Source organism: Miscanthus floridulus, chromosome 7, assembly GCF_019320115.1.
Source record: "Miscanthus floridulus cultivar M001 chromosome 7, ASM1932011v1, whole genome shotgun sequence".
Taxonomy (NCBI): domain Eukaryota; kingdom Viridiplantae; phylum Streptophyta; class Magnoliopsida; order Poales; family Poaceae; genus Miscanthus; species Miscanthus floridulus.
Window position 1 is genome coordinate 26,777,533 of NC_089586.1, and position 18,756 is coordinate 26,796,288.

The 18,756-nt window shown below is 41.1% G+C and overlaps 1 pseudogene; it reads right to left on the reverse strand.

Annotated features, from left to right (window-relative positions):
• Positions 1–1,430: 1,430 nt before the first annotated feature.
• On the reverse strand, positions 1,431–17,087 carry LOC136465259 (glycerophosphodiester phosphodiesterase GDPDL7-like; annotated as a pseudogene).
• Positions 17,088–18,756: the final 1,669 nt, after the last annotated feature.

An 18,756-nucleotide genomic window follows, 5' to 3' on the forward strand; every position in this document is an offset into this window, starting at 1 on the left:
CTATAATTTGGGACAGAGGATGATACTTTGGTAGTTTAGCTGCAAATGTCAAAGTCATGAACCACACGGGACCAAAATTTTCCTTTTTCCGTAAAAAGAAAATGGTCCAAATTACTTTCCTAAGTTTGGTCTATGACCCTATTCATTTGTCTTATAATCCATACTTTTTAGCTTATTTTTTCAGCCGGAACAATGTTTTTCTCTGATGATAAATCAGCCAGAACAGTGTTTTGACTTGTTTTTTCGGCGAAGCGAACGGGGTCACATGTCCAAAAAGAAATCAAGGAGTAGATGTTAATTAAAAAAAATCTTCCTTCCAAATTGGTTTGCCTAAAAGAGAACTTTTTTCTCTTTTTTTTCCACACCGATGAAAACTGAATTTCATTACCAAAGCAACGAAATTATAGAGTTTAACAGTTTAGCAGGAACGTAAACGATAATAAGAGTGCCAACGCGTCCATGCAACTGATCGCCAAGGGAATAGCTGCATGAACCCCAAAAACTACCACCACTACTGCAAAGAGAAAGACGTCTATCCAAAAAAAAAAAACCTGCAACTCTGCAAGCACAACTACGAAGGACTTACAGGGCACTTGCCCAAACAGCTGGCAGGCCGCGACCAACACAACACTACCAGCTAACCCACACATATGGAACCAACTGACGCTCCTCTTGAGCTTGCGCCGCCAGATCTTGCTTGTGGAAGAACAGGGCCGCCGAGAACTCTTTTCTCTTTAAGAGAACTATTTTCTCTTTCAATAAATGATCATCAAGCGGTTCTTATTCGAATAACACTTACATTATGTTTAGCTTTAAGATGCAATCATTATGGCTCTAGTATGAATCTAAAGTTTTAATTGAACTAGATTCATAGGATCGGAACAAGATGATTTCTATCAGAAAACCACTATATTTTTTTTTGTTTTTATATAAAAAATAAAATTAATTAAAAAAAATAGGGAAGCCTCTAAACTAACACTTAGTTTAATTTCAGTTAGTCCAATTTGCCTCTTAATAAGATTTGTCTTTTCTCCATGTATAAGTTAATTTTAAATTTCAAAATTTGTGAGGTGTTAAACTACATTATGAATTTTCATCATTATTCTTCATTTTTTGTATTTCTAGTGTTGATTTATTATTAGATATCCTAACCTGTCAAAATATTGATAAAAATTTATGATATATTCTTAACATAATTTATAGTGTTATCTATCACCTCACAAAATTTGAAATTAAAAATCAACTTGAACATAGGGAAACAAAAAAAATATTAAGGGGTATTTTCATCATTGTGCTTCATTTTTTGTATTTCTAGTGTTAATTTATTATTGGATATCCTAACTATCAAACTATTGATAAAAATCTATGACATATTTTTTAACATAAATTATAGTGTTGTCTATCTCCTCACAAAATTTGAGATTAAAACTTAACTTGAATATAGTGAAACAAAAACAACCTTATTAAGGGGGAAATATATATGACATTCTGAATTTACATTTGCTAGCTAGCATGGAAATCTTGTACATTTTGAGCTAGCAAAACCACTCCTAAGAGAGGAGAGAAAAATGTTTTCATGGATCAATGCAATTGATCGAAAAAATGATTCATACATGTACAGGCCTATGTAAATTGTTTGTAAATAAACTATGTTCAGGTTCAGTTGTTTTTCCTTTTGACAACACAGGTTCAGTTGTTGGATTCACGTTGGCGGAAGTAGAAGAACAACGCCGTGCATGCCGCGGCTGCATACGGGAACATGGTCCAGATACCCTGGTTGCAGAACAAAACAAAAACAAGCATGATCTGATCAGAAAGCGAAGCAAGGAGAAAGGAGTTGGGAAGGAGCGTGAGAGACGCTGAGAGGTACCACAGCAGCTGCAACACTGGCGAGGGCGACCACAGGCCGCTCTCGGAGGACAAACCCAACTGCTAACTGCAGCAAAGCACCAGTTGTTTTGTCACAGAACAGAGAGCTGACAAGTTCTTGCTAATGTTACTAGCTAAACCCACGACTTAGAAGTTGCAGAGAAAGAATGAATAACCAAAGGTCGGTTTACCTGAAAAGGGAGAGTAAATAGACAACCGAAACAAACTCCTGCGAAGAAAAAGTCTGCTGATATACCCTGTTTATAACAGCCAAAGCATGTCATTGACTGACATTTGTGACGACAACAACAACAAAGCCTTTAAGTCCCAAATAAGTTGGGGTAGGCTAGAGTTGAAACCCATCAAAAGCAATCAAGGTTCAGGCACGTGAATAGCTGTCTTCCCAGCACTCCTATCTAAGGCTAAGTCTTTGGTATATTCCATCCTTTCAAGTCTCCTTTTATTGCCTCTACCCAAGTCAACTTCGGTCTTCCTCTGCCTCTCTTCACGTTACTATCCTGACTTAGGATTCCACTACGCACCGGTGCATCTGGAGGTCTCCGTTGCACATGTCCAAACCATCTCAACCGGTGTTGGACAAGCTTTTCTTCAATTGGCGCAACCCCTAATCTCTCATGTATATCATCGTTCCAAACTCGATCCCTTCTTGTATGACCGCAAATCCAACGCAACATACGCATTTCCGCGACACTTAGCTGTTGAACATGTCATCTTTTCATAGGCCAACATTTTGCACCATACACTATAAAACTTGCCTTTTAGCTTCTGTGATACCTTTTTGTTACATAGGACACCAGACGCTTGCCGTCACTTCATCCACCCTGCTTTGATTCTATGGCTAACATCTTCATCAATATCTCCGTCCCTCTGTAGCATTGATCCTAAATATCGAAAAGTATCCTTCCTAGACACTACTTGACTTTCCAAACTAACATCTTCCTCCTCCCGAGTAGTAGTGCCGAAGTCACATCTCATATACTCAGTTTTAGTTCTGCTGAGTCTAAAACCTTTGGACTCCAAAGTCTCCCGCCATAACTCCAGTTTCTGATTCACTCATGTCCGGCTTTCATCAACTAGCACTACATTGTCCGCGAAAAGCATACACCAAGGGATGTCCCCTTGTATGTCCCTTGTGACCTCATTCATCACTAAAGCAAACAAATAAGGGCTCAAAGCTGACCCTTGATGTAGTCATATCCTAATTGGGAAGTCATCCGTGTCTCCATCACTTGTTCGAACTCTAGTCACAACATTGTTGTACATGTCCTTAATGAGCCCGACGTACTTCGTTGGGACTTTATGTTTGTCCAAAGCCCACCACATAACATTCCTTGGTATTTTATCATAAGCCTTCTCCAAGTCAATAAAAACCATGTGTAGGTCCTTCTTCTTCTCCCTATACCGCTCCATAACTTGTCTTACTAAGAAAATGGCTTCCATGGTTGACCTTCCGGGCATGAAACCAAATTGGTTCATAGAGACCCGCGTTACTGCTCTCAAGCGATGCTCGATAACTCTCTTCTATAGCTTTATAGTATGGCTCATCAACTTAATTCCCCGGTAATTCATACAACTTTGAATATCCCCTTTTATTCTTGTAGATCGGTACCAATATACTTCTTCTCCACTCATCAGGCATCTTGTTCGATCGAAAAATATGGTTGAACAGCTTGGTTAGCCATACTATAGCTATGTCCCCGATGCATCTCCACACCTCGATTGGGATACCATCCGGTCCCATCACCTTATCTCCTTTCATCCTTTTCAACGCATCTCTGACCTCGGATTCTTGGATTCTCCGCACAAAGCGCCTATTGGTATCATCAAAAGAGTCATCCAACTGAAAGGTTGTGTCCATATTCTTACCATTGAATAATTTGTCAAAATACTCTTGCCATCAATGTCGGATCTCACCCTCCTTCACCAAGAGATGCTCCCTTTCATCCTTAATGCTCCCTTCCGATATGGCGCGTCGCTAAGAGGGTTACGCTCCAACGATTTTCTTTCGGGTTTCATCTCCATTAAAGTGGCTAAGTTTTTACATTGGCTCGCCACGCCTAACACAACCCTGCTCCTTTACCAGGGCTTGGGACCTGCTATGCTGGGACACCAAAGACGCCCCACCATAGGCGGAGTTATTGACAGACAATTGTGAGCAATAAAGTATTTGGTAAGTCACTGGGAGTCAAGCAAATTGACTAACCAATGCGCCAGCAAGAAATGCTGTAGGATTCCGAACACCAATTGAAAATCGTTCAACTGCAGTAAACAACATTAACATTAATAACTTTAGTTTTAAGTACTGAACTTTTTCTTATTGCAAGTACTGAATTAATCATCTAATTTTCCTTCGAAGCTGCACACAACGCTCTACAGCCTTTCACTCCGAGCTACACATGCTTGAGAAATAAACACAGAGAGTTCAAATGTATACCAAAGCCAATTAGGTTCCCATACTTCTGAACTGCTCATGTTATGCTTTGTGCTTTCTCCTTACCAATTCCAATCTAAAAAGGAGGACTGCAACGTTATTATTATGCCAAGAATACTGTGTCATAATTTTGCAAATATGAAGATGTATAATTCTTTATTTTCTTTCTTTCTTGGTAAATAACTTATCAGTAAGTAAGATAAGGTGAGATAAATCCCTACTTCACACCTTGCTGCTTATGACTTCTGATGCTCTACTTTGCCTGAAGAGTTTCCCTAGATAGAATGGGATCATGTCGCTAATACAAACACCCCTGCATGTATGAGTGAGTTACATAATAGAACACAGTGGTAGTCACTAACAAAAGCCAGTGTAGTCTACAAACCAAGGACAGAGGATGCACACACCAGTAAATCCATAGCACTGTGGAGACTATATAAGATGCATTCGCCGAGAATGACGTAACAAGAGATTGCCAAGTTCCATCCAAACAAAGTGTTCGTGCTAAAGAAATTCCAGCCTACATCAGAAGGAGGGGAAAAAGACTTTGCTTCTCAACACAAGCAAATGGTAGATGAATACACATATATAAAGTTGTTGTATTTAAAGTCTGACTGCATGTGGAAAATAAAGTTAGGAACTTAGTTCAGCATGGTCACGTTGAAGGTACCGGTATAAAGGACAGACCCAAACATTTAAAGCTTCTTCACTGATAAACAGTCCAAATCCAGCAGCCATGAGCAACCAAAAGTAGACCCACCTGAAGAAATTTGTTTATATGATCTGATATATTAGAGAAATGGTGCAAAAATAAAAGAGGACTAGATTCATGGCTACCAAGTTAAACATAACTTTTTATTTGTTTTTAGAACTTGACCTGTGTAGTTCATGAATTTTCTGCAATCCTCAGTTAGAATAATACCATATGTAGGCATGAGGTTTTTTTTTCTTGAGAAATTTGTCCCTAGTGGCTCTGCACTCATTTAACAATGCTATCCTTAATATTTGGTGGTAGAAGCTATTGACCTAGTGTTGTCAAATATAACTTGATGGTGTGTGGTTGAGATACCTCCACAAAAGAGAAATGTACTAGAAATTCTACAGGAAACAACAGCTCTGCGAGACACATTCTAATTAAAATATACTAGAGTAAACCACAGACCACACCTCTTAATGCTAACATGCTAAGCAATCTAGTCAACAAGAACAGGGAATGAAAAACATCATTAATCCATGGATAGTTGGATACACTTGTTTGCCTTTTTTTAACGAACAAGCACGAGTCTGTGCTCATTTCATTGATAGAGAAAGGACACACTTGTTTGCCTTAACTAAATAGCCAATTTACAATTGGCTGGCAATCACCAAACTCAATATTAAAGAACAGGATCAAAGAAAACGTTGTGGATATCATTCCATAGTCAGATAATTCGTAGGTCCCTAAACTTGTCAGAGGGGAAATGGGTAATATGACGTTCATTTAAAGCATTGACCTGACATTACTGTGTGGAAGGTATGCATGGATAAGCAAATGTAGCTATATATTTTAGTGTTTAATCCACAATCTAACGGATGAACCAGGGTAGCTGATTACATTCAGCAGAGAAACAAATAGTCTGTATCTCACAAGCCACAAAGATAATACACATAGCCAAATTGACATACCCTGGTGTGTATTCTGGAATTATGACTTTCTTCCCAAATAGAGAAAACGTGTATCCGATGGTCGCTGCTGCCGCGTCAGGCTGTGTGGAAGCATCAACTATCTGTGGCAGACTGAAAGAAGGGCCTGACGAAGGCTCTTTCATGACCAGTGAAATCATAGTGGCCGTGGCTGCAATACCGATAGCAACTGCCACTTTTGCACAGTGCCGGCCCTAGGGGTAGGGCACCAGGTGCGACGGTGGAGGGCCCAAGCTCAGATATACAAACCCCAGATCCTATAGTCTATTAGGCATTACCAAACTAATGAGAAGATGGACATAGAACTGGTCAGGCGGCCCAAAAAAACAACATCGACGTTTCTTTCCTAGTTTCTTTTCCCTACGGCCCTCGGGTAGAGAGGAGGCGAGGAGTCCCGCTGCACACAGCACACTCTGATCGTGAGTTCACGACGTACACCTTACACACGCGGAGCTGGCGAGCCGCGCCGCCATGAAGATCTAGAGTACCGGAGACACGGACACGGCGCACGAGGACGGTGACCAGGCAGGGCTCCACGATGACGACATCTTGATTCTTAGCTTCTTACGAATTGCGATCACCGATCAGTTGTTTAGGCCCAATGTATTTTTTTTCTTTTTATTTTTAATCCAAATTAATTATTTGTATAGTATTCCAGACTTCTAGTACTTTGTACCCATATAATCATATTTTTCTTCTAATTTAGTTGTTAGAATTTTAGAATGTTACCTAAAAAACATTTGTCATGTGTGAGAAAAGAAAACGAATATATTGCTTTTTTTAATCTACATTGTTCATCGATAATTATCATACATCTACAAATATATTGCTTAATCTATATTATTCATCGATAATTATCAGACATGTTAAATTAAAAATATGTAATTGAATTTGCTTTCGCTTTACAAGTAAAATTAGTAACTATATATTATAAGATTTTATACATAATTAAGAGGGGCCGTTGCGATGAGATCACCACAGGGCCCTTGATATCCTAGGACCGACACTGCTTTTGCAAGGAGTGAAGAAGCACCTGGGGTGGTAGATTCTACTTCCACTGTATCAATAACCTCATTTAGATCTTCGCTATCGGAAGAAGGCCCTGCTCCAGTCGCTGATGCTTTTGCAGTCCAGGGGACCAAGCAGGATAAGTTGCACAAACTGTTTCTGTTCACAAGAATACAAAGTTATCTCATGTAATGATCACATTGCATCTAGGAGTAAACTCCACCACCCACCCCAAGCGGCAAGCGCCATTCTTTAAGTAGACTGGATAATGTAAATCTAGCCGATGCTATTATTAGCATGTCACAGAGGCCTAGATTCCTCAACTGTACAAGAAGTTTTCAGAAATCCAGAGGAAATTTCAGAAGAGATTACGAGTGGGTGTTAGTGTTCGTGAATAGTGAGTAGTAGTCGAAAAATCATGACAAGAGCAGCATCCAATGAGTATCCCGTGATCCAAATAAGCACGGGAAAGCAAAATCTCGGCCATCCGGACAGCCAGGGGAAAATCTGCACAACCCCATTGCCCCCCAAACCCTGATCGTTCCCACCGGAAGAGGCTCCAGAACCACCTAACCTCCCAATGCGACCGCGTGCAGCTCCGTCGGGGAAGGCGGCGCGGCGGCGGGACCGGGGCCGAGGAGTCCGCTGCGGCGGTGGAGGGGAGCCGAAGCGCGTGGCGACCGTCGCCATGGGAGGCGGTGGTGGCGGTGTGTGTATCGGCGGCGGTGTGTGTACGCAGTGTGGCGCCAAGCGGGCTGCTGACTTCTCCAGTGGGTGTGGGTGAATATGCTGCTGATGTTACAGAAGCTTCTGAATTTTGGTTTTTATTTTACTCAAGAACTCCAAAAATCTTCTGAATTTTCGACAACTAATTACAGACAACTAATTGTTAAATTCGACAAGTTTTAAAACTGTCGAATTTAACAATTACTTGTCTGTAATTACGGACTGTGGCTGTGCTATGAAAAAGCGATGTGCTGCTTCAGCTGAAATGGAATTATGGCAACCGACGATGCATGGTTGGAGACTTTGTACCGTAGCTGACAAGAATCTGCGAGCTTTGAATGCATCATTGCGCGCCAACTGCTGGTGGACTTCAGTTAATCATACGGAACTCAGATTTGACCATATCAACTACCTACTAATGGTTTATTTGCTTTGCTTGTTATCAGTCAGAGGCATAGCCTGCTTTAATTAAATGATATATTATATACTCCATTTGTCCTAAATTATAAGTCATTTTAACTTTTTTGGAAAGTTAAAACATCTCAAGTTTAACCAAATTTATATAATAAAATAATAACATCTACCAAATAAGTACCACTAGATTCTTTATTAATTATATTTTTATAGTATATCTATTTGATGTCTTAAATCTTTGTAATTACCTCTATAATTTTGGTCAAACTTAAGATGTTTTGACTCTCCAAGAAAATTGGAAAGAACTTCTATTGCTAGCAGTGACATTGTAAGTATTTCTTTGTCTAAACTGACACCAGTTCCAAGTCCCATTATCTCCCATTCTTCATTCAAATATTTGGCATAGCAGAGAAAGGGTACAACCTGAATATTTGTCTTATTATTAAACTGAATATTTGGGTAGCTGTAGATGCATATATGAACATCTGAATACTAGGATCACAAGCTTGTTGAGAAGTAGACACATACGAACCACATGATCAGATAGGGATTACTCATGTACTGACTTATTCATTGAATCCATGATCTTGACACCAAAAAAATCTGGTTACTACTAACTGTTTGCTAATTGTTTTGGACTCAGGTGTTAATACTAGGCTGAGTTGGCTGCATTAATTTTTAAGTGGATTTTAGATTTTGGAACTGTTCATACAGTGGATTTAGAAGGTATTAGTGATCCCTTTAATGCTTTTTGTATGTACCTTGCAATTATTTTAATTACTTAATTAAATAAATGGTTCTGATTTTAGGTGGTCAATCTGAAGCAATTTTATGTGGTCTAGATGAGGCTCTGCCAAGTATTATGGTGATCCTTTCATGTTGAGGTTTCATTTTTTTTTCCTTAAGTCCCGATCTAAAACACACATATAAAATATTGATAGCTAGAACACCAATGTCATTTTTTGTGAATTTGTGTTTCTTTCACCGGTTCATTTATTTTTTTCTAGACGCCACCGTAGTGTTAGCACGGGCAATAAATCTTAATTTCAAATGTTTTGAGCTATCAACGGACATCATAAGTTATTTTAGGAAACTACATTATAAGTTATTCATCATTAGGATTCATACATTTTTTTTTTGTGTGTTTCTAGTGTTAATTCATTACTAGATATCCTATCCTGTCAAAATATTGATAAAAAATATGATGTAACATAAGTGTTATATATTACTACCTCATAAATTTTGAAATAAAAAACCAACTTAAACGTAGGGAAACAAAAAAATACTCCCTCATATTCAAATTATAAGTCGTTTTGATTTTTTTTTGCATATCAAATTTGTTATATATCTAGACATAACGTTAGTTTGGGGTTATCTCAAATTGAAATACTGAGGAACTAACCGAACCAAACGTTAGTTTGGGGTTATCTCAGCGTAGACTAAACTTTGGGGTAGTAATTTAGACTTTTTCAAAAAAAAAAAAGACTGTCAGTAGTACCCAATCATGAATTGGTGCAAGGTAAAAATTTTCTGATCTGTATTTATGTGCAGGTTAATGAAAATTTATATCTATTTAAGGAACATTATGTTACAGCACATTTGAGGATGTAAGAGGGTAACACAGAGAGCAAGAAGGAAAACATGTGGGAGTACAATGGAAGCCACCAAGGAAGGATCAGTGCAGAAAGGTCAGGGACAAGAGGGCAACGATGCCAGCCGACAAGAGGCCGTTCCCCGCGTTGGAGTTGAACGCCGAGGAGGTGTTGTCAGCCGCCCCTGGCGCTGGCGCGTCGGCGGCGATCACAGCTTTAACTGGAGGCAGCGGCGGGTCCACGACGTCAGTGGGTTGGAGCAACGGTGCTGGCGCTCCCGCCGGAGCCAACATCCCGGGGGCTGCCAGGTTGACCAGAGCGCCAGGTTGTGCAGGCAGGATCGAGTAGCTCAGGTTCAGCTTCATGTCACTGCATGGACTCCCTGCAGTTCATGCATAGTAATGGTTCAAAGTTTTTTGTCTGAAAACAAAAGGACATACGTATTTGGTATAGCTGCATCATCTGAGATTTTTCGTGAGAAATGTCCAGTGTTTCATAGCTGACTGTCAGGCTATATCAGATACTCACTGAAGTAGGAAGATGCAGTGGCAGGGTAGTCCGTGACGATCCCATCGGCCACCAACGAAAAAGCGTAGGTAGCGACCTCGATCGTCGGGTCAGCGAAGAAGTCGAAGCCGAGGTTCATGAACTCGTTCTTGAGCACGCCGACAAACACGGTGAGGTTGGCGGCCTGTAGGCTGCCAACCGCGTCGGTGAAGTGCGTCATGAAGTAGCCGGTGATCTGCGCCACTGAGTTCCTGTGGATCCTCACCGTGTCCGCGAACTTCTTGATGTCCTCCACCGACGGCTTGGAGGCGCCGCTGATCTTGGCCTCGATGTTGAGCACCCTCCTGAACGTCGTGAACTTCTTGAACGCCTCGAGCACCGACGAGTCGTCGGACTGGATGAACACCTGCTGCTTGGTCTCCTTGTCGTAGCCCGCCTTGGTCAGCGCGCTAGACACCGCCTCCACCATGCCGATCCCTCTCTTGGCGAGGTATGAAGCATGCTGCATGTGTGCATCGGCCACAAGAATGCTTGATCGATATTTTTTTGTGTGTGAAACAGACAGACCGAAAGAAACAACCCTAACGTAGGACGAACTGAATGTTTATTTCTTACCTCTATTTCGATCAGTATACCGGTGATGTTGCTGGCCTTGGCCAAGTCTAAGAATTGGGGCAAAGTCATCAACTTGCCAGCATTCTTCGCTAGAGGATTTCTTTGCAGGCCTGCCTGAGCAAACGGAGAGATGAGGGCGGCTGCTCAGATCAAGAGGGGGGAATGGTTGTCAGTGCATGAGAAAATATGACATGACATTGTAGGGGGGAAATTAAAACTATGAACAAGTAAACAGATGTTCTTCACATACGCTTCAAGGTTGCGATCTCACTCCATGACAGATCGAACGAGAAAATGCCAGACTTGTTCTGGATCTCATGGACAGTGGAGGCTTTGGACGCGAAAGCGGTGGCCGCCGTAGTGGAGCTGGAGATATCAGCAGAGTGCATGCAGAAGGCCGTTCCATCTTTTGACATCTGAACCGTGCAATCGATGATGTCAGCGGCATCTTTGATCGCCTCCTGGTAGGCAAGATCTGTGCTGCCGGCGAACATGCCGCTCGCGCCGTTGTGGGTGATGATCAGCGGCCTGCTTTTTCCAGGAGGTGGTAGAGGATTGCCCTTAGAATGAGCCATGCATGCTGAAAAAAGCAAAAACCTTTTTGACTTTAAAAGGAGGAAAAGATGAGTAAGCTGCTACGGCGTAGCACATAATGTGCAGGTTTCCATCAGGGTAGACAACTTTTTTTTTTCCAATCCATGATAGACAACAGCTTTAGCTCCTTCCAGTTCCAACATTGAATAGTTCTTACCAACAGCTCCTGATGCGGTGACCGGGAAGTCCGTGAGCACACCGTCGACAGAGAAGTCTGAATTGTCCATGAACTGCAAGTACTCTGCAGTGGGATCATAGCTGTAGTTGTAACTCAAGACGATATCATTGGCAAATCCGGACGCATACACTTCCAGCCCGAGGGCGTGAGCATCTTTGACCAAACTGGTGGACGATGGCGCCAAGTACTGATCCTTTTCCACTGGCCAGATGTATGTCTTGGGCACAAGAATCCCAACTGCGAATTCCTTGATGGCTTTTAGATCTTTCAGAAGTTCCCCATATGTTTTCTTGGTTGAAGGCTCCTCAATGTTTTCATTGAGGAATCGGAAGATGAGCTTTGTCTTGGCTTTCTTGAGCTTCCCACCCAAGCTTTTCAAGAATTCAACCTCCGGCGAGGAGATGTAAGAGAGGGTATCTTTTGGTAGTTCTAATATATAATCTTCGCTACTTAATTTGTGCTCCAAAAATAATGAATTGTACTGCGAAAGTGAACAAGTCGCGTTACAAGTTAGATGCATAACATGTTGAAATAAGAAGAGGGAAGGCTCGTGAATTGACTGGAATCACATTTACCTGTACATTAAGCCATATTTGAGGGGGGTGGAGTTCAACAACTTCATCAAGCGTGTACATCCTCTGGGAGCCATCAAATGTGCTTGGGCGCGAAAAGATGTTCTGGATCACTGAGGGACCAAAGCAAAGCATGTCAAGCCAGTACAATTCTGACAGGAAGAAACTAATACTTCAAAATGGTAAATTCCATCTTAACACCCCCCCCCCCCCCCCCCCCCCCCCCCCCTCCTCTCTTTTTTTTTTTGGGCAAAACGTCATCCATATAGAGCAGAAATCGAACACTGAATGTTCAGTTAGGAAGTAATCAGAGGGCTCTTTTCTGCTTACATGTGATATTCTGCGCCAGCTGGTCTGCGGTGAAATCTAGAGAGAACCAGCCATGGACATCTTCTCCGTGCAGCTTGTATGTCCTTTCCATCTTGGGGAAGATCTCAGAGACAGTCGTCGAGTTATCAAGGGTCAACCCTGTTTTGCAGAAGCCTATGCGGTCGCTTGACAATTGTAGATCGCATAACACAACGACATCAGGCAAGCATGCGGGAGTCAAGGCAAACTGGTAGGCAAACTGGCTCGAGTCAGGAAACAAGCCAGAGAATCCTCCTCGAGCTATGACTTGAGGGGGAAGACCTGTAGGATGATAGCAAGAGCATTAGCAGCTAAGCGGCATGGCACTGCAATTGTACAAACAGAACACTTGAAACTTGATAAGTGACAGAGCAGACACTGCAATAGAAAATTCAGCAAATCTCTGGCAAATGCTGATTGATTGAATCCTGATAAGTAAACAACAAGAAAAAAAAAGAAATGTAAAAAATATGATACCGCTCAGAGTCAGCCATTTTGGCCCTGCTGGAGGTTTCAAAGCAGCATTGGCTCCATGAAGCAGTAAGAGGATCAAAAACATGTGAGGATAGCTTGCTCCCATTTGGTCAGGAGGAGCACCCTACATTACAGCGCAATTTTGTGAGCTCCTGAAAAACGCAGTAACAAGTAATCTGCTACTCTCTCTTTTGAGAGGAAAGAGAATCATCAGGTACTTCAGGAATCCAGACAATAACTGGAAACAAAGAACATGCATTCATAAACAAAAAATGTAAGCAGTGGAAAAGAATTAAAAAAAAAGATCGGAGAAGAAGTCTACTAACGTTCAATGAACATGATTAATTGGTTAAGGGGAGCGGTGACCTTCCACCACACATGAAATTTCAGACAAATCCAAGCAAAAGTTGAAACACAAAGATTTCAGGAGAGAAACATACCTCACATGAAACTCCAAGAAGAAAATTGAGAGAAGCTGTTCTCCGGCCCCACCGAGGCTAAGGTCCGCATGCACTCTATATCAGATTGTGGAGAGGAGACAAAGGAGGAGGTTTCCAGACAAAGAAAAACCTCCTAAAATTAGATGGCTCCTGAATGATGGCCACCATTCAGCAGGCTAAGTTTAGAGCTCCAACTCACAAAAATAACTTGTTACATATGCTCCTTTTCCCAAAGGGGAAAATGAGAGGCGTGATACATCATGTACTGCGTCCATCTAGCTGTTTTCAGTGGGGGGGCAATTTTTGACGCTTGAGACACAACTAGTCATTGCTTTTATTGTTGTAACCGATCTCATGTCCTTGTAACAGCTGCCTTCTTAAATGCTTGTTGAATATATCAGGCATTAAGAACAGCACAGCTCCCACATTTTTCCAAGGCTCTTTTGTAACAACCCTCTTATGAAAGAAAACATATTGCAGTTTTTTGTACATTTCATAAATTTCTACAAAATGCTGCAAAGCATAGTGATTGAAAAAATAAGTTCAACGGCATAGTATTGATCACCTAAGCCAATAATCACACATGAAATAGTAACACGGTGAACTTATTGGAATTTATAGCATACATCCATATATTACAACTCAACATACACTTGAAACAGAGTCCTAATTTTACACTCAGGTCCAAATTGCATTTGCCCTATTTCCTGGCAGCATTTAAGATCTTCAAGTTAGACACCGTTGAGAGTAATCACAATTTTGCGAGGGCTGGCATGGTCACGATGTTCGCACAGCCATATGCCCTGAAACAGAACCCAAATAAGATTTGGCAATTTGAATACATGCAGTTTGTTATACTATCAGATGGCTCCAAAGCTCACACCCATTTGCCAGGTGGTACCTAATCATGGTATTACCAATGCAAATTGAGATACATGAACTAAGCTTGAATACCAGATATTCAATTGTGAGAAGGGATATATGTTTCCCTCACCTGCCAAGTGCCCATATTGAGACGTCCATCAGTTATAGGAATCCTGCATAGAGCACGATGCAAACAGTTAAAAACTTCTACACAGTAGAAGAATAACATAATGGAGGGAGGAAATAGGAAGTGAGGAACCGCATACGTTAGGGCACAACCAAACATAGAAGATTTAATATGTGCTGGCATGTCATCAGGTCCTGTAATTAGAACAGAACTCTCACTGTATTATCACAAAGAAAGCAGTACAGTTTTCATAACCAATGACCCATATGAGTAGTTTATGAATACACTACCCAAAAGTTTAGCGAATTTTTGCAAAAATTAACACCATTGAGACTTAACTAACCTTCCATAGTGTGTTTCCAAGGAGCATTGTGGCCCTGAAAATGATGACATAAGGAACAACAACAACAAAGCCTTTAAGTCCCAAACAAGTTGGGGTAGGCTAGAGTTGAAACCCAGCAGAAGCAATTAAAGTTCAGGCACGTGAATAACTGTTTTCCATGCACTCCTATCTAAGGCTAAGTCTTTGGGTATATTTCATCCTTTCAAGTCTCCTTTTATTGCCTCTACCCAAGTCAACTTCGGTCTTCGTCTGCCTCTCTTCACGTTACTATCCTGGCCTAGGATTCCACTACGCACCGGTGCCTCTGGAGGTCTCCGTTGAATATGTCCAAACCATCTCAACCGGTGTTGGACAAGCTTTTCTTCATTTAGTGCTACCCCTAATCTATCACGTATATCATCGTTCCGAACTCGATCCCTTCTTGTATGACCGTAAATCTAACGCAACATACGCATTTCCGCGACACTTATCTGTTGAACATGTCGTCTTTTCGTAGGCCAACATTCTGCACCATACAATATAGCAGGTCTAATCGCCGTCCTATAAAACTTGCTTTTTAGCTTCTGTGGTACCTTTTTGTTACATAGGACACCAGATGCTTGGCGTCACTTCATCCACCCTGCTTTGATTCTATGGCTAACATCTTCATTAATATCCCCATCTCTCTGTAGCATTGATCATAAATATCGAAAGGTATCCTTCCTAGGCACTACTTGACCTTCCAAACTAATATCTTCCTCCTCCCGAGTAGTAGTGCCGAAGTCACATCTCATATACTCAGTTTTAGTTCTACTGAGTCTAAAACCTTTGGACTCTAAGGAAGCAGCATTTTAATTGTACTATTTAAAAGAGAAGAGAGAAATTTAGGCCACTGACCTCTGGAACAATTCTGTTAAGAAAAGTCTCAGTGTCAGCCTGCACATCTGAGTCATAGTTCTCGTTGATGGTCAGCGATGCGCTTGTGTGCTGCACTGCAAAACCAAAATAATTCATTTAACACTAAAATGCAAGGAATAGTTCTTATCTACATGCTTGTCAGCTCATGAACATGCATTTCAATGGTGACAAAAATATATATATAGGCCACGGCCTTTACTACGAATTAGGCAAACTGCTTGCGCAGTTGCATGGCTACAATGGATTATTTCTTTTCCAGAACATGTTGAATCAATACGTATTGAACTTCTGTGCTAGTACTAGCATACCACAGATTCAATGAACTCTCTTCCAAAGGCATCCATGGCGTCAATGATCATGTCCAGTGACTGGAGGGACAAATTCCAGTGGATGTTTAGCAAATTGCAGCAAAGAAGGCTAAAAGGGCATTCAAAAGAGAGATGGAAGAGAGTTTCTTCACAGGAGGTATTGCACAGAACACGATTGTAGTCATCTAGATGCCTGTTCTTTCTTCTGAGAAAATTTCTTGTGTTCAGAGAAGCCAAAAGAAGAATTTCTATTTACTTAGAACACTTGATCTCCAAAACCAAGAAGAAGCCATGGCACAGTTTCAGCTTACTACACAGAATTTCCATCCGCTAAATGCCATCAACACGCGGCTTAAACATATCAACAGTTCATAAGCCACATTAAGACCCCTGAAGTTCTGCTGGTTTGACCGAATAAGCCGAGTGATTTTTTACTAAAAGACGCCTCGAGGCTGCCAAATTTTGATACAGCAAGTGAAGTTCGGTTCAGTTCAGTAAATTTCCATCAATTCTAAATTTCTATGTTCTATCCCTCACCCACCCTGTCAGATTTACATAAAACTATCTGTAATACTACAACATAATAGCAACTTACGGCATGTCGGCATGTAAGCAAGAACGATCCAACATGGAAATGTCTAGAAACGCATGATAAAGTAGGTATATATGTCAACACATACAGAAGAAATGCGCTAGACCGCACTTGAACCCGGCCAGGTCGCCCTCGATCTCCCTCAGAATCTGCAGCACCACCCGGAGGACACTTAAGATAAGGGAATCTCAGTACCAAGGCCACGAAGTGCGAGTTCGAGAAGCCCCGGGTGAGACTTGAGAGAGAGCGGATGGGACCTTGGGGGTGATGAGGTGGCAGCCCCGCCGTTGTGCGGGGATAACGACGGTCTTCTGGGCCCACTTCGCGGCCATGGAGCGGGGCGCGATGAGGCAGGAGGCGGCGCCGGGACCAGGAGGACGGGACCGGGCAGCGCCCGTGCTGCGGCAGTGCTGGTTGTTGCCTGGTTGCCTGGTTGGGGGCGCTCGCGGCGGCACGGGAAGACGCGGCAAGAGCTTGAGGTGGCGACCGCCGTGGTGGGGGCGGCGTGGGCTTGTGGCTGCGAAGGAGCACTCCGATACGGATTCGCGGCCGTCAGATGGAGAAGGATGAACGGGCGCGTGGATCGCCTACTAAAGATATATACGAGTTATGATTATTTTGGCTATCATATCATCAAACCAGAATAATTTTTTGCGATTAAACCAAAATAATTTATTTGCTAATTCTATATAATATTATTAATTTATTATGTTTATACAGCTAAGAGCATCCACGAGAGCTCATCTGGTTTTTTTATAAGGGCATCTTTGTTTATTCAGTTTAACAAGAAGTTATTGAAAGCAGGATAAGAGCAATTCCAAAAAAATCTCTCTGCATCTTTCCTAATTGCTAGAAATAGATATTTTGGTTAAAAAATACCTTCTAGCAGCTTCTTTAATTGTTATTTGAATATAGTCATCTTCTATTTTAGATTTCTCGCTAGCCAACGATAGAAAACGAGAATGGTTCCCAGAATGCACACAAGGTATATAAAAAGTATCGGAGAGCACAAAGATATAGAAAGTGATTTTATGCAAATGACTCTCTAGATGATGATTTAGAGAGTGAGTTTTAAAAAGACTCTCGGAGATGCGCTAAATTTTCTCCAATAAGTGTTATGAAGCATTTGAATAGCAGTGCAAATTCTAGCATGAGACTGGTTTTGACAAACAAAATTACATGGACGAGGAACAAACCGAGCAGCCTGTTAGATGGAAAGAATCTCTCTATGTCCTAAGGTCAGTCTTAGTGGATGTTCTACGAGAGTTTCATAGTCATTAAATAAACTGACATACCATAGTATAATTGAAGACAAAGATGATAAAAATTTTATGGGATAAAATGAGTTTTAATGAGGATAAAACTTGTCTACTACCTCTGTCCCAAAAAAATGCCATGACAGAGTTCATGATGATCAAACATTCATAAATTCGACTAGCGCCATGTTTAGTTCGCCCGAACCAGCGTTTTGTTTTTGTTTGGTAATAGTTGTTCAATCGTTGACTAATTAGGCTCAAAACTTTCGTCTCGTAAAGTACAACCAAACTGTGCAATTAGTTTTTGATTTCGTCAACATTTAGTACTCCATGCATGTACCACAAGTTTGATGTGACGGGAAATCTTCTTTTTGCATAGTGTCAAAGTTGGGAATTTGGGAGAAACTAAACACACCCTAGATTTGTATAAAATATTAGCAACATTTATATCTTAAAATAAATATATTCAATGATTAATCTAATGATACTAATTATATGCCATCAATATTAATATTTTCTTGTATGTATTAGGTCACGATTAAAAATATTTGAGTCTTTAGAAGTGAGACTGACACTTTTGTGGGACAAAAAGTACAATGTTTTCAACACACGGGAGTTTTAGAAATTGTGACATAAAACTCCCATGAAGACTAGCTCAATGTTGATATCTTGGAAAGTGTGTACACCCATTTTGATGCAAAATGAAACACATCTGCGTATTTTTCTTGCTACTCCACCATCTTTGTCTACATGCACAATCTATTTGAAATGCTGGATTTTTTTGTATGTTCTATTTTTTCTGTAAAATTGAATTGATTGTGAAGTTCTTATGTTCCAATCAGTTTGAAACCTTATCAAACTTCTATTGAGCATGGGCTAAGATTCATGGTGCGCAAT